This window comes from Alosa pseudoharengus, unplaced genomic scaffold, assembly GCF_046254945.1.
Source record: "Alosa pseudoharengus isolate Yale_2024_CS ecotype anadromous, Long Island Sound unplaced genomic scaffold, YU_APseudo_1.1 YU_APseudo_1.1_scf_16, whole genome shotgun sequence".
Taxonomy (NCBI): Eukaryota; Metazoa; Chordata; class Actinopteri; order Clupeiformes; family Clupeidae; genus Alosa; species Alosa pseudoharengus.
In genome coordinates this window covers 22,348,365-22,365,939 of record NW_027468630.1, presented here as the reverse complement: position 1 = coordinate 22,365,939, position 17,575 = coordinate 22,348,365, and the positions used below count along the sequence as shown (strand labels likewise).

The 17,575-nt window shown below is 42.3% G+C and overlaps 1 protein-coding gene across 1 annotated transcript in view; it reads left to right on the top strand.

Moving 5' to 3' along the window:
• The window catches only part of cskl (c-src tyrosine kinase-like), a 51,569-nt gene that overhangs the window by 613 nt on the left and 33,381 nt on the right, over positions 1–17,575 (top strand). The gene's annotated exons all lie outside the window — the stretch shown is intronic.

The following is a 17,575-nucleotide window of genomic DNA, read 5'->3' as shown; positions in this document are numbered from 1 at the left end:
ACGGAAAGTGGAGAGACATATATTGGTGTGGTGTGTGGAAACGCGTGTTTAAAATGCATTGTTGTCCGTTTCCTTGCTCGCTATTGTGCAGCGCATGGCTTAACATGAACCTGCATCCACAATATTGCCAAGTCAGTTTACGTGTCACTTTACCATTGCCGTGATGTGTGAATCATATGTGATGTGATGTTGTCTTCGACTCTCTGGTCTGATGATATTGTTTTGTAAGTTTATCCATGTAAGGTATCAGCTTCTTTAACCATGTTAATGTTTCATTAAGAAGGATGTTGGTGGTATTTTCGTTTCTACACTGTCAGAATAGCTAGCATTAGTTCGAAGCTAACCCATTGCCAGCTGGATGGAAGTGTAATGGTAAATAACGTTTTTCTACAGACGACGACGACGTCAACATTTTATTGCTGCATATTGAGCCTAAATAACTGAAGTATAACTTGTGTGTGATTTTGCCTTCTCTACACCTAACGATAAATTACTTTCACTAACTTAAATCACTTATATTATGCCTCCAACTTTCATTCTCAATACAGATAACCTTTAGCTAACTTTACATAATATGACAAGTTACGTAATGTGATATCACCGGATAAAATTTGCCAATTAATTAATATTTGTGATTACTAGCGCCCTCAATTCTTTATCTATTTGCTGCTTTAAGAATGCATGCAGCACCCTTATAACATGAACATGTTACATTCTCCTCAATAATACTGAGACGAGACAAGTTCTCCTGAGCTACATGTTTAAATTTGAAGCGTTCATTGACGTTGCTCTTCTGTCATGTTTTTTTTTGGCCATAACATTACATTTTCCAGTTCTCCATTATCGAAAACCCTCGTCAAAATGGGCCAAGGTGTGCCTAGTCCGGTTCAGCGGGGGGTGCCTGATTTGATCCTGGCATCCATTATCCCCTTAGGAATGTGCAAAACCAGACTGCGACATGTTTGCACTCCGTATGTCGTGTCTGCTAAGGCTGGCCCCTCCATGGCTGATGCCCAGCCTCCACCTGGCAGCCCTGATGCTCTCTAAATGACCACAAGATTACTACAGTCTCTGGCATGTTTTAAAAGCCCATGGCTTGTATCTGTCTGAGACCCCTGTGTGGGCCTAGAGTTACACCTTAGAACCCCTGGGTATTCTCAAGATCAGATTTTCCCTCTGTCTCTCTCTCTTTCACTCACTCACTCACTTACACACACACACACACACACACAGGCATGCACACCATCACCACATCCTCCTGAAGATCAATTGATTGGCTAGTTGAGAAGATGATCTAGTGGAGATGCGTTAGTGCTGCTGTGCTTGCAGTCCCAGGTGGAGCTCATCTTCAATGGGCCTCTGACGGCTAAAGCCGTCGTCGCATAGATAAAAGGTTGCTGAGTATACAGTGAAGGCACATGCACCTGCAGGCCTCCCTTTTCCTGTGTTTTCTCATGTTGCATTGTGCTTCTGATTACCATGCGGTCAAGGAAGCACCACAAAACAACACACACACACACACACACACACACACACACATACAGAATACACGCACACCACTTATCACTCAGCCCTTAGTGAGTAGCACACTCGGCATCATTGCTCCTTTTTAAATGTGTTGTGGGAGTGTGTTTTATTCATGTTCTCCCATCTGGCTGTCAGGCAGCGTGTATTTCTGGAGGCCTGGTTTAGCCTTCCCTGGGATGCAGTCTGCAGTCGTACCCCTACGGTCGAGCGAAAGAGGTGTACATTCAGGGCTCAGCCCAGCCAGCGCATACACCCCTCTAAAGACAGACCCAGGGGCAGACTTGACCACAATAAACAGGATGAAACTGATGAGAAGGCAATGCTTTAAGCACAACCAATAGCTTGTGCCCTAGCAGTTAGTTGTTCGGCCAGAAGCTTAAATGTTACTTTTCAACATCTTAGTTCGAGAGGTCACACAGCCACAAGACCACATTATTTGGTTCTTCCCACAGTCAAACACATGCCTGGAACATCCCACATGTTGGCTCTCATGGCTGTGCAGGCAGGGTTTTTACTGTATACTTTGTTTATTTGAGAGAGAGAGATCCTCCCATGTCTGACTTTCAAACAGCACGTGAATGGTGACCTACCGTGTGGACTGCTGGTGATCACTCAGTTAGGCTGCAGACTTGGTTAGAGACCCCCCCCCTGCACACACACACACACACACACACACACACACACATCTTTAGTCCTTGAGACACCCAGTGCTATTTTGCTGCCCATATTAATGACAGCTCCACAATGGTTCTCCTTCCATATGCTTGAGTGTGTTGGTGGCAGATAGCCATATTTGTCCCCCTCCGACTACACCCCCCCCCCCCCCCTTGTTATAGTCTGCTCTTCTTCCTACTAGCCCACCCTTCCTTGTTTTTTAATGTCTGTCATTTCTCCATTTTCTTTCTCTCTCCCTCTCTTTCCTTCTCTCTCTCTCTCCTCTCTATTTCCTCTTCTCTGTCTCTCTCTCTCTGTATGTGTGTGCCACAGCTGTGTCGTGTTCCACACGCCAGCCCTTTGCCAGCCTTGTTCTGGCCGCCTGGCAGAATGGCTGCATTGTGGCATCTGTGTGCAGTGACCAGGGAGTGGGCCCACTCCATCTGGGCAGCGCAAGGCCAGCAGAAGGCCATTTGAGAGGGTCACGATACACACACACACACACACACACACACAGAGAGACCTACACGTACATTCTTGCAATGGATCACGAGGGGTGATGAGTAGACAGGGCAGAAAATAGGGTGAACTAATGAGCTTTTTACTAGACGATGCTGCAGTTCAGATGGAGAAGTCCCTGAGAAACATAAGAGGTGTGTGTGTGTGTGTGTGTGTGTGTGTGTGTGTGAGAGAGAGAGATGCTTATTCAGCCGCTCCTCTAGTCTGCTACAGAGGCTAAATTTGGTGGCGTGTGGTTTCACTCTGCAAAGATTCCCTGAGGTGGCTCCAACACACTCATACACCAGCCACATCAGTCCTCCTGAGGTGTGTGTGCACTTACTCTTCCCTGGTGAGCTAGATCCCCTGCAAATGTGTCTTTTGTGTGATGAGTGTGAGGTGAGCTGCCATGTTTAGATGTGTGTGTGTGGGTGAGTGAGAGAGACTAAGTGTGTATGTGTGTGTGTCTTTTTTTCTCTCTCTCTCTCTCTCTCTCTCTCTCTCTCTTTCTCTCTCTCTCTCTCTCTCTTATGCTATCTGACTCTCACTGTCAGCAGACTCACACACTGCACAGAGAAGGGTAGCCATGCAGTAAGCTCTTCTGTTGTCTCATTTGCATTTGTTGTTCCTGTTATGCCAACACAGGTGCATGTCGCTAGTTAGGTTTGAAGCCCAAACATTGCCCCAAAAGAACCCTGACAACACAAGGATACAAGGAGGTTTATTTGTCATATATAGCAATAAGGTAAAGTATGTAGTGAAATTTCGTTTGGTGTTTCTCTGCAAGTGTGAAGAAAGAAAGATCAAGAAATATTTGTGATAAATATTTGTAATAAATTAAAAAAGTGCAGTGTGTGTACAGTCCCTGTGCAAGTGTGTAAAAAAAGTAGTTTATATAGTCTTGTTCAGGATACGGATTGCTTGAGGATAGAAGCTCCTCCTCAGTCTCTCTGTTCTGGTCTTGTAGCAGCAGAGACGTTTGCCTGACCTCAGTCTTTTGAAAAGTCCATGATCAGGATGTGAGGAGTCCGTATTTACAATACTTTGGGCCCACGAGGCATCAGGTGGCCCAGCGTCATTCAAATGCAGGGTTTTGCGCATCGCGTGGCGTGCTGTGCTGTGCTGTGAGGCCATGCGGAGTGGTCGGGCAGGGGGGCGGGGGGGTCATTTGAATGAGCGAGGCCATGATAAACTTGGAGCAAAGGGAACAGAAGGTCACTTCCTCCTGCAGGTTGGTGGAGGCTGGGGGCACACGGTGGCACGTCTGTCTCTCTCTGTCTGTCTGTCTCTCTCTCTCTCTCTCTCTCTCTCTCTCTCTCTCTCTCTCTCTCTCTCTCTCTCTCTGTGTGTGTGTGTGTCTCTCTCTCTCTCTCTCTCTCTCTCTCTCTCTCTCTCTCTCTCTCTCTCTCTCTCTCTCTCTCTCTCTCTCTCTCTCTCTGTGTGTGTGTGTGTCTCTCTGTCTGTCTGCCTGTCTGTCTGTCTGTCTCTCTCTCTCTCTGTGTGTTTGTGTGTCTCTCTGTCTGTCTGTCTGTCTGTGTGTGTGTCTCTCTGTCTGTCTGCCTGTCTGTCTGTCTGTCTCTCTCTCTCTCTGTGTGTTTGTGTGTCTCTCTGTCTGTCTGTCTGTCTGTCTGTCTCTCTCTCTGTCTGTCTGTCTGTCTGTGTGTGTGTGTGTGTGTGTGTGTGAGTGTAAGTGAGTGTGTAGACAGTGAGCGTGATGACAAACCAGGCTCGGCGTGCACACAAACGTACAGATATAAATAAACACGCACGCATGTAGCTGCGCCCCACATCTGTTCTCTGTAGAATGTCTAGACATTTCAAAGTCAAAGTCAAAGTTGTTAAGAGTATTTTGTGTGGGTGTGTTGGTTTATGCTCAATGATGGTAAAAAGACAGTGTTACTCAAGGCAAACACTTTTACCCCCCAGGCCCAAAGGAGGGTGTGTATGTGTGCGCGTGTGTGTGCAGTATGTATGTGTGCTCTACTTTCTTTGTTGTTGTTTTTTTTGTTGTTGTTTTTCTTCCACATTCTGTTCCCTTACCAAAGCAAGGTTAGAATGGATTACTTCACTTACATGTCATGAACCTGCGAAGAAGCGATGTAATTGTAGGGCACCAGCATTTTTTGTTTTTTCATATCGGCCAAAGTTGGCAAACATTTGTCTCTTGAGCCCATCAGCTCCACCTCCACCACCATTCGTCTGGTTTCCCTTTGATTCAATAAAGGCCAGCTCACCCCGTATCATCCTGACATTTTCAAATCAAATTAACAAGCAGTCGACTCGCAGCTTTAAACAACCCAGTGGACTTCACAGGCATGGTAATTCTGCACTCACTGAAAAACACAAGGAGAACGCCTCAAAGGGAACATGGCAGCCATTGACATCCTCATCTCCTCCTTTCATCACGAGGAGGCTGCATGTAATTGTCACTGAATCTTAGGGAGGGGGGGACCTGCACAGATTAAGGCCAAAGCAGAAGATTGCTACCAAGCCTCTGGCACACCACCTGAAATTGACATAGCAATCAATGAGCAAAGGCTGCATCGTGTAGGTCAGGGGTCCAAGAGAGCGAGTTTGAAAAAAATGAACATGGCTGAGAACTACCAATGTTTTCAGTAGTAGCATTCCCATTATAGCTGATCTCCACCCAAAACAGCTAAATAAGCTTTGTATTTGTTTTAAGGCTCCTTTCAATTTTCAAACTAACAGGTTTACCAAGTGACTGTTATTTATTATTATTTTCTTTTAACCTTTTGGAGAGCTACTCAGAAATAGGTGGGATGCTACTGGTAGCTTGTGAGCTACTTGTTAGACACCCCGGATGTACGTAGGTCCTGTGTACTGTGGAAATGGGGGAGGCTGAATAGGGGGCTGTTCCTGTAAACATCACAGCCACCCTGGTAGAAACTCGGTAGCTTTCTTTTTTCCACCAAACCCCAGAAAACATTTAGGCTGCACCCATCCATTCGTAACCCCTTTCAACCCCCCCATAGCCTGTTATTAGAGTGTTAAGATGCTCACAAACTCTTGGTGGAAAATTGTATCTGGTTTGTAATTAGGCTTGGGTATCGAATATCGAGTATTGGTTGGAACCGGGACTATCTTTGCGATTTTCCCGGAATCGTTCAAAAGTTTAAATTTCGATTCCTAGTTTCGATTCCCAGTCCGCCGACCGGAAGAAGAAACGGCTGAACACCACACCAAGCGCATAGTTCATAGAATTAAAATTCATGGAGAAGGTCAGACTATTTCATTCAAAAGCAGGGTTCCCGCGAATCCTTAAATAGTCTTAAATACAACTGACTTTTCAAAAGAGAGGTATTAAATGTGCGTATGGGACCGCCAGCGAGTGCAAGAGAGCGAGTGATGTCTCAATCCAGTTTCGTGTATTTAAAACGCAATTGTATAAGTGACTAGGCTATTAGGCTACGGGAGGAAGTGTAGTGGTTGCAGAGTGAAGATGTTTTTCACGGGTGTGGTTAAAGGTGTGAAAACGGTAATAATACAGTAGGCCTATGTACAAAATAATATGCCGTAGCTGAGGCCAGAGAGATATACAGGTAGCCTACGTGGAATGAGGAAGCCTACGGTAGAATGAGCGGGAGAAAGAGCGATAGGTTGGCCATACGTTCGGATTTAGGCCGGACATATTGATTTTAAAAGCCCTGTCCGGCATCCGGCGCAGCCTCAAGCCGGACGCTCATTTGTTCTCCTTTTTGGAGTTGCGCTTGGCATCTAAAATCGTTGCTCGGATGCAGCATCGTTTCACAAACTATGGACGCGAAGACTGCTGCTCAAATTATGTGCAGTGCGTCGCAATCAGGAGGAAATACTGTATGTTAAGTTGATTATGTTTGCATCTTTCCAGCGTGTGTTGCTGGCCTAGCCTGGAAGAAAATGTTATAGCCTACCTGTAATACCTTGCTTGCCAGCGTTTCCCAGTAGGCTAGGCCTACTTAGCAAAAGTTGTGAACTATAACCGCATATTTTTTGAATGTCGGCGACTGGCTACATAAAAAAAAAACGTGCGTTCATAATACGTGCGTGCTTAAGATGAAACCAGCAGTTTTCAGCAGGATCACGCGAGGAGGACCTGTCTCTTAATTAATTTAAAACAAGTCAATGGTTTTACGATGTTTCAGTCAAGCTTTGGTTGGTTTAGATACAACTGGTATGCAAAATGTAAAGTAGTGGATTAACTTTAATTTGCTGTGCTGCATATTGGACAATAGATGCACATAGTACATTATATAAAGTAGGCTTATTAAAATATGTAAATAGCTTAGTCTAACTTTGAAAAAATATTGAAGGGAATCCAGTCCAGTGCACATGTCTTTGGCAAGTAGCCTAGGCTACTACAGACACAGGTGAAGAACAGTCAGCCTCAGCAGTAAGCAAAACCACAGCCAGCTTCAAAAGCAAGCAGCCCAGACCCTAAAATTGGGCATTTATAGTTTTGAAGGTAATTCACACACAATTATTTTTCTTTCGCCAAAATATATTTGGTAACTTCTGTAGACATCCAAAATGGAGTGGGGGTTAAAATTAGTAGGGAAAAAAAACTATTGCATAAAGTCATATATATCTTTTTGCCGTGGTATAGTCTTAAGTTTCATTTAGATGTCTTGAAAAGGTCTTAAAAGTCTTTAAATTTGCACTTGGAAAATGTGCAGATACCCTGAGAAAGACCGTTGGTTAGCTTGCTCATTTAAAATATCCTAAACTTTTTTTGACCCTGCCTCTTAAAAAAATCGGAATCGAGAATCGTTAGGAACCGGAATCGAAATAAGAAATCGGAATTGGAATCGGAATCGTTCAAATTCAAACGATACCCAACCCTATTTGTAATTCAGCCTTGTCCCCCCTTAAATATGATCATATCTATCCCTATCTGTCCCAATTGGCTGAACTGAAATTCATTTTCAGGAAAACTGATCTTTGGTTAATCACTTCAAGGTCATTTTGAAAGATTTTAGCTTTGGTCAAGATTTGGTCTTCTTGTGTCCTTATCCTAGAATTATCAATAGCTCACGTATAGTCATTCCTACCCCTAGTGCTAATGTCATCTTCAGAAATCTAAATGTAAATGACTGAAATGACACAAGCTGACGGTTTAGCTTTTGCTTACGAGTGTTTATGGTTTGTGTTGTGTTCTGTTATGGTATTTCTTTTCAGTGTGTTGACGCGTTTGTTACAAATCTGGATTTTATTATCCCCGAGTTGGCTCCGTCACAGAGCCGTAAAACATGCCAGAGAAGATGTGTTGTTTAATCGGCCTGACTGAAAAATCACCCTCCCTCAGCATTAAATCCGTCTGCCATGTTTACTGTGTGTGTGTGTGTGTGTGTGTGTGTGTGTGTGGGGGGAGTGGGTGTGTGTGCCTCTGGTGAATGGTTTGGTGTGATTAAAAATGTATGGGCTAATCCATGGGAAATTTACGGACATCCTGCAGCTAATTAAAATGGCTCCCAGGTGAGATGGGGAAGGAGGGGCAAGCCCCCCCTCCCAGGAAGACTAGGAGGAATGGCTGGTTTAGTGATTTAGTTTAGTGTAGTTAGTTTAGTTTAATTTAGTTCCCTGTGTAAAGTAAAATTGAATGATGTCCTGAGAATATCAGATGAACTTTGTGACTTTTATGAGATATGAAGAAGATTGTTGGTTTGAACTGTATTCCCGTTAAGTGTGTGTGTGTGTGTGTGTGGCTAAGTGCACAAGATGGGTTGTTATCAGTATGCAATAGAACAACATTATGGTTTGGATCATGTGGTGAATCAAAAGGCGATAAAGTATTCATCTGCAGAAAAGGCAGTAATTTGCCCTCTGTTTTAGGTGAAGTGTCAGTTGACGCCTGATGGTTGATATGTTGCCTAGACAGGTTATGACGCAATACACAGTCTGACAGCAATGTGTGTCTGATGCACACACTCACAAATATTTAAGTTATGAGAAGAGCAGGATTAGAAAGACCTGCTTCAATGTGTTCCCTTGTGGGAAAAAGTATACTAATGTACACTTCAGAAAAGTGTAATTAATATTCTATTGTAATATAAGCTTCGCTAAGCATCAAATCAGTTGGAGTTCAAAGAAGTAATATCACACATAGGCTACTTACAAACACATGCCATGCATGGCTATTGGTTTTTATATAGGCTAAGGCCCTACATTTGGAACAAAGTATAAGTTAAAGCTGGTGAAATTGAGGCTCTTGTAAACTCATTTATTTGTACCCATATAGCATCAATCAGTATTTTGTCTGCAAATACAAAACTTTATTCATACTACCCATAATGTCTCTTTTTGTACTTTTCCCCCCAAATCTATGGGCTTATCTTAGCCAGTAACCTTATCTGATTTGACACAGAATAACCCAGAATCTTTGTGGTTGGAGTGTTCTTTTTTCAATTTCCAAGAATGATCCCAATCAATTTGGAATCTGTAAAAACTGAGATGGGGAAAATACCCTGACAAGACTTAAAAACTCTCTGAGATGAAAATCAAGCTTGTAAGCTTGATGACCTGTCCATATTGTGATTTTGACATGATTCAAGTCAAGTCAAGTTTTATTTAGCACATTTAACATGCAGAGTGCAACCCACATATAAGACATTGTCATTGACAATAGACAATAGACAAAGACAATAGATGCCGAAAGGAGCAGCATAGTCGCCAGCGTACCCGTGACACCAAAACATGACCTTTACAGTACGTTTACATAATGGGGTGCGTTTCCCAAAACCATAGTTGCTAACCTGTTAGCTACTTAGTTGGCTGGCAATGGTAAATTGCCTTGCAACCAACAAAGTTGGTTAGCAACTATGGTTTTGGGAAACGCACCCCAGCATAGCAGGAGCAAAATAAGCTGTGATGGCCTTTCCACTTGATTTCCACTTTGGATTGGAACTGCAGTGATCCAGTCTGAAGGAGGCTATCTCACAGTCAGCATTTCCTGCGTCACGAAGTTATGGAAACAATCTCATCAACCCAAAGCGTCTCATCAGCAGCTAAAGGAAGCTGTTTTGTGGTAATACATAGCAGCTAAAGTGAGGTGTTTATGACAAGACAATGGAATAAGCAGTCAAAACAATTCTTGAATTTCCCCTTGGGGATCAGTAAAGTATATATCTATCTATCTATCTAAAACGGGGTGGTTATGGTAAGACAGTGGAATAAGCAGCCAAAACGGGGTGTTTATGGTAAGACAGTGCGGCCAAGTTGTGCGGTGTGGTAAGTTGTGTGTTTGTATCTGGTAGGGCATAGTGGTATCAGCTAAAGCAAGGTGTTTTGGCGGGGATTGCACTGGTAATAACGAAGTGGCAGCGGTAAGCGTAACGCAACGCTCAGACCATAATAAGTTCTATGATCTCGTTCCTAAGTAACACAAACAGTTTGCCTTAACTGACAATTGAATACACTCGTGTTGCGCTTTGAAAGTTGAACCAAGTTCAACGCTCAGCTTGTTCAACGCTAGCACTATAACCGTTCCGCTGCAGAACCATAGAGAACAATAGGAAACCTGCCGCTTGCCGCTGGCCAGTGTGATCCCTGCCTTATGTGGTGAGTCAGGAGAGAGCCTTGTTTTCTTTCTGCTCTGCTTTATATGCTGTTGATGGTGCTGGAGGAGTTGTGTTGACCCTGTTTCTTATCATAAGCTAGAGCTTGGCCTTACCTTGCACTGCTGAACCGCAATGGCTGTGTGTGTGTGTGTGTGTGTGCTTAATTTTCTGAAGTTTCCACAGCCGCACGCAGAAATTGCAGACCATCTTGCAAAAATCCTTGCCCTGTTTTTTTTTTTTTTTTTCTCAGCACTTTCTTAGCACTCATCTCTCATAGTCGCTTTAAAATAGACCCATAGGTGACACACACACACACACAATTCGTGGACTCCCTTGTTCCTCTTCATCCCATTTCCCCCTTGTTGTCTAATTGACACACACACACACACACACACACTTCTAATGTATTCAGACTGAACATGAACCCCTTAGCCACTTTGGTTAGTGCTCAACTCCTACCCTCATGCTCTTACACACACACACACACACACACACACACACACACACACACACACACACACACACACACTTTCCTTTAAACCATTTACCAACGGGCTCCGTCGCTATGCCCCCCCCCCCCACACACACACACTTTAAACCATTTACCGATGGGCTCCGTCGCTATGCCCCCCCCCCCCCCACACCTCTACCCATACTGCCCTTCAGCCATCTCCCAGTGAGCCACAAAAGCATCTCTCCGCTCTATGCCTGCGTGTGCCTAATGTCATTTGGTTGGCCGTGGACGGACACTTGAGCTGTGTTAACAGCCTTGTGGTGCGCTTTCTGTTTGCTGCCGACAGCACAAGTAGATTAGTAGGAGGCCCCCGTGGCCACAGCTGTCAAGTTTCAACGCTGACTGACACACACACACACACACACACCTGCAGTGAAATGTGTGTAGTGCTCAGATTGGCCTTTTATGACTAATTTGGATGTGCTGGTCAGAAAATGGTTTTGATTCCCAGCAGAATCAGAATCACCATGTGTACTGCAGCACTCCTGTAGCCACACTTGATAGACCCGTGGTCCTTGTTGTTGTTTTTTTTGCACATCCTCCGATACAAGTTGTGTTCCACAAGCATTCATTGTTCTGGATTAGTTTGGCTGTCTGCGTCTTCAAATGGAAATGGAACCACTAGGCATGATGTGCTGCATGGTAGTGTGCGTGCGTCAGTGAGTGATCTGGGTTATAAAGGTTATAACAAACTTGAGTTCACATCTGCTGACTGGGAGTTTCATGTTCTGGGGGTTATTCCAAGTATGTGGTTTAGTGCAAACATGGGTAAGTTAACTCAGAGTAAGAGGTAAACCTCCTAATAGAAGAGCTGTATGGCTTCATTCTCCTTACAAAACAATGCCATAGGGCTCTTGTAGTAGGAGGTTTACCACTTACTCTGAGTTAACTTACCCAGGTTTGTCTCTAAACCACGTACTTGGAATACCCACGTGGTCCTCGCATTCCACTTGTACTGACACATTTACACTGAGTCGGATTGAAACCTCATGCTTTATTTTCAGCTCTATTTGTACACAATGGAAATTCAGATTTCTTTAGAATAAAATAGAATGATTTGAAATAACAGAAGGTTAAAGAGCTTAAAAATAATACTTAAAATTATTACAAAATGTGTTAAAATGTTTATTATAAAAATATTACTGTGTGTGTGTGTGTGTGTGTGTGTGTGTGTGTGTATATATATATATATATATATATATATATATATATATATACACACACACACACACTTGTGTGTGTGTGTGTGTGTGTGTGTGTGTATATATATATATATATATATATATTATTATTATTATTATTATTATTATTTTTTTTTTTTTTTTTTTTTTGAGCAGTGTATATATGTGTGTGTGTGTGTGTGTGTGTGTGTGTGTGTATGTATATGTATATGTATATATATGTATATATATATATTAGGGGTGTAACGGTACACAGAAGTCACGGTTCGGTTCATACCTCGGTTCGGACATCACGGTTCGGTACGAGTTCGGTACAATGGAGGGAAAAGCAAAACAAAAATGCAGAAAGCATTTTTTTTTGTACATGTCTCAGGCTGTACCACCTAGTGTCATACAGTCTCTTCCCTGAGCTATCTGCAACAGTCTGAAGTGTGTAAGATGTAGGCTAAACAGTACAATAAGTACCCAGACTCCATCTGTAACTTGTAAACAAAATAAGACAATCAGCTACCAGAACCTCATGTGAGAAGTTACAAGTTACCCCAACATAAAGGTAATTACCACGCGATTTACATAGCTTTCTGTCATTACGAAATAATTTAATTTAAGCCATAGGTTTTGGCCCTATTTGTATGTGTATCCAAAGGCTGCTGAAGCGCAGGGGAAGTTTTTTCCCCTCGTTTCAGTGATTGGTAGCCTACATCATCTGGGTGATGGCTTCGAATATGTGTAGCATTTTTTCCACTCACATACCCAACAACTGCTGAACAACGCCGACACACAGTTTCATCTTATCCACCACTCTTTCGCCTGTACTAACGTTACTGTAACTGAAGTTCTCAAACTTGCGATCTTAAAGAGACTAGCGGATCCTCTAACTCTTGTGGGTCTAACCTTAGTGCTGCTAATGACTGACTGACTCGACCGACGACCTGACAAAAAAACATAGGCGCCAATCAGAGCTTCAGAGCTAAGGCGAGGCTACAGATTAGCGTTAGGTGTCGCTAAAGAACTCGCGTAACTCTCGCTACTTAACAGTAATTGCGCATGACATTAATTAATCCGCACACGAGTTTTATGTATTTTTATACCGTGTATTCTCCGTGTAAATTCATGCACCGAACCGTGACGCCCGTACCGTTTCGGTTCAATACGAATACATGAACCGTTACACCCCTAATATATATATATATATATATATATACACACACACACATATATATATATACACTGCTCAAAAAAATTAAGGGAACACTTACCGTTTTTTTCCACAATTGTTAAAACACATTTTTTGAAACCTTCCACCCTTTTCTCCATTCTCAAACTACATTTACAGAATGTCTGACAGTTCTTGCAAAATAAAACACTCGCCTCAAAAGTTTTACTTGTGCTCAGAACCAAACAGTGTCAGAGTACTGATCCAGTGTATGATGAATTGTTAGAACAGTGTGTGTGTGTGTGTGTGTGTGTGTACTGTATGTATGTGTGTGTGTAGAGATATATGTGTATATAAAAATGTATAAAAAAGATTTTTGATTCCATGTTTATACGTACACACACACACACACACACACACACACACACACACACACATATATATATATATATATATATATATATATATATATATATATATATAACTCAAAACTCAATCAATTTTCCAGCCAGGAAAATACATTGCCTGTATTTATGATGATGACTGGTTCATTGGAAACATTGTTGAACGTTCAGATGAACATGGTGACGTTTTGTGAAATTCATGAAGTGTGTCAACAACATCCTCAAATGGCCATCAGACCAAAGACAGATCCCCTGTTGGGTGCCATTCCAACATATAATTTGTTGTGTCAGTGTGCCAGACATCTATGGACGCGGTGCTCGCCAATACAAACTTGACCAAAAGGACCATGACAAAATGATGCCACTGCTTCCACAATTTCTTGGATAATACTTAAAGACACTATTCCATTTAATTTTCAATTTAATTTTATTTGGAGAGTGACAGGGGCAAGGAAAAACTCTCTCTCCTTCTATTTGTAGTGTTCTTACACTATGTAACATTCTTGTTATTTAGTTCTTTAAAAGTTTGATGGCGGATCTCTTTCATGGGGGATAAGGGGTTAATCCGTGACAGTCTCAGTATTTAATTGTTTGCCATCACTGAGCATAATACTAAGTTATTTCCACTATTTTCATGCTTTATCATCACTAAATTCTCCCTGATCTACATTCCAGACTTCTGGAAACAATGTCCAAAATGGTGCATTATGAAGAATAAAATTCATATTATGGAGCTTCATAGTCAAAAAATGTATTTCATTAAAAGAAAGAACAAATATGTATCTTTATCTGGTATAAATCCCATTAGGATCATCAAGTGCCCACATGGTCATTTGGGGGTACAACTATGGGGTTCCGAAAGAGTCACCTCTGCCGGAGAGGGTTTTTGGACCCCCATGAAACCCCCACCAGCGGTACCATATGCTTCAAATTCATTTTGGCAAGATCAAGGTTCCCACATATAACAAATAATCCTGTTTAGAATAAATATGATCATTAATTGTGGTGCTACGGCCACCCAAAAAGTGAAAAATCACACAAGCTGTCAACATTTTTTAGGACTTTGGTGACCCACATCTCACCCAAACAGTAAGGTACGTTGATTCTGCCTCCAGAATTGTGTAGTACAGGCTAAATGAACTACCACACCAGTTTCCAGCCTTCTACCACTATTAGAACAGACGTTATGGGCTTCCAAAAATGAGGGCCGTGGCACCCGAAATTCAAATGGACGCCACGGGCAAACCGTTTGAGATATTGACCTGAAACTTCAGATTCCCTCGTTTGGTAACATAAGGCATATTTTCACCGCTTTTCAGCTAAATCTGAGTGGTACCATGTACATGATACCCCGATATTGGCTGTTTTCACATGGAATGACCCAGTAATGTGTCTCGTCAGCCTAGAGGGACAGATTTGTATATCAACTGGACACCACTACAATGGTGCTGAAGGCTGCTGTGTAACTGTGGGTGAGAACAATTTTCCTATGTGGTTAGATGAAAAATTCAAAGAGTTCAAAGTAGTTTGGATGGGAGTGTTCAATAACAGGGCAGTTGTTGACATGTTAGGAGCACATTCTAGATGGAAAGGGCTGTTCTGAATGTAGCCTTGTCTGTGGCAAGTCTCAGTCCTCTTTTTTTACCCAAGATTCTTTCAGCATGTTTTTCCCCCGGACATGTACTCTTTTCCCATGGCTACGTTCCCGTCTGGTCCCACGAGACAAGTAATAATCAAGCCTCGATGTACACACATTACGTTTAGATTTATTAATGTGGTCGACACTTTTATCCACAAGGACTCGGTCACAACTCACAAGCGAGATATGCTACAAGTGAACGCTGGATCAAGGAGAAAATGTGGAAAGCAAACCAAAGCAAACTTGAGCTTCAGGCAGACCCAAGTGACACTTCTCCTAGCTGGATCAAGGAGAAAATGTGGAAAGCAAAGCAGAGCAAAGCAAACTTAAGCTTCAGTCAGACTCAAATGACACTTCTCCTAGCTGCGCTGTGAAAACCTATCCCTTCCTTTTCAGTTAAAATGGGCTAAAAGGCACAACATTTCACCCCACACCAATGAGTGTGCTTATAGTAACTGGCAAAAAAGTGACTCTTTGTAGTTCCATATTTAGAAGTTTTGTACTCGAGGGTGTGTGTTGGTGCCTTTCAGTTTGCTAATGTTTTGGAGAGATTAAGAAACATGTTGTTGGTTACGGGACAGTAGACCTGAAAGTTTGAGCCACTTCTTACAATCCTGTAATATGCAGGTTTTGACTCTTAATTCTAGCATGCATTCAGTGGGTGCCTTATTAAATTCAAGGTATATTCATGTAATGATTTTGCTCCTGGCAAATGGTCTTAATCTGATTTGGTCTGTTTTTCTATTTCACGGTCATGACTCATGAGCGATAGGCATGTTGTCTTGACAAGGTGATGGGTGTCTAAACTAGTAAAAATTGTTTAGGTGAAGCAAGAGTTGTTGAAGCTGAAATGTTTGTTTGTGTGTGGTGGTAGAGGCAGGCCAGGGTTGTTTGTAATGCGTATATGTGGCTGTGTTTTGACAGTGCCAATTAAACTTTAGACAGCCGCAGTAACTTAAGATCACTGAACCAAATACTTCAGACATGAAAGAAATCAGCAGTTTATCAACAAGGCTATCACGATTTTAGAACTGTTACATTCATGGTGCTTATTAGGGCTGGGCGATATATCGATATAAAAGATATATCGATATATTTTAAAATGCGATATGGAATTAGACCATATCGCATATATCGATATAGTTCAAATTTGCGCCGTGATCCTTGCTCCACGCAAGCCACTGACCGTAGCTCTCTGCACTGCTCCCCTCTCTGCACTGCTGTGAAACTGCACGCTACTTTTCTCATATAAATATATTTTTTTCATCAAAAGATTGGCCTATTTTATTTTATAGGCTATTTTTATTTAAGATACTTTTTTATTTAAATGTGCACCTTACGAAGCTTTGATTTCAAAAAAGGCACTCCAGTTTTATGTTTAGATTTTATTGTTATTTGAGTAGTGAGTTTTCAATAAAACTACTCATATTTGACTGAACATTTCATTTTACAGCTCTAACTTTGCGGAAAAAATATCGGGATCTATATCGTATATCAATATTCAACCTAAACATATCGGGATATGACTTTGGGTCCATATTGCCCTGCCCTAGTGCTTATACTGCTACAACTGTAGGCTTACGTTTTAATGGCTGCGTCAGGTTGTAACAAAGTAGGTCCTAGGCTAGCCTACGTGTCGCTGTTAAGTTAAATTCTTAACAAACTAGAACATATTTTTTAATTCTCTTTTAAGGAGTACAGTTCCTGGCCAAGTTTCACAGCTTTCAAGTCTAGCGTCTTTGTGTAAATAGAGTTTCATGGTTGAAAACGTATCAGAATCTCAGAAATAATTACGTTATGGAGTCAGCTTGAAGACCTCTGTAGGCGGCTACATGAAGTTGAATCCCCCAAATGTTTCATAGATTTTTTTTTTTTTTCTTGCGATGATGGGGTAGGCGTCATGTGACCACGGTAATGCGGTTACCGTCCCAGCCCTAACGTGAGTATGGTGGTATGGGGTCATATTGTGTATGTGTGTGTGGTGTTTAGGTTAGTAAGTTAGAGTTTGGGTGCTAGTGCCACAGCCTGAGGGGCGCAGCTCAATTATTAATCCATCCTCCTGGTAGGGTCAGGAGAGCAGTCCAGCCACTCGCTCCTCACGCTCACCACAGCACAGAGCCCAGCGTGACACGACTCCAACCTGAGCTGTGAAGCCTGTAGGGGTGTAACGGTACACAGAAGTCACGGTTCGGTTCATACCTCGGTTCGGACATCACGGTTCGGTACGAGTTCGGTACAATGGAGGGAAAAGCAAAACAAAAATGCAGAAAGCATTTTTTTTTGTACATGTCTCAGGCTGTACCACCTAGTGTCATACAGTCTCTTCCCTGAGCCATCTGCAACAGCCTGAAGTGTGTAAGATGTAGGCTAAACTGTACAATAAGTACCCAGACTCCATCTGTAACTTGTAAACAAAATAAGACAATCAGCTATAAAACTGAAAATAGGC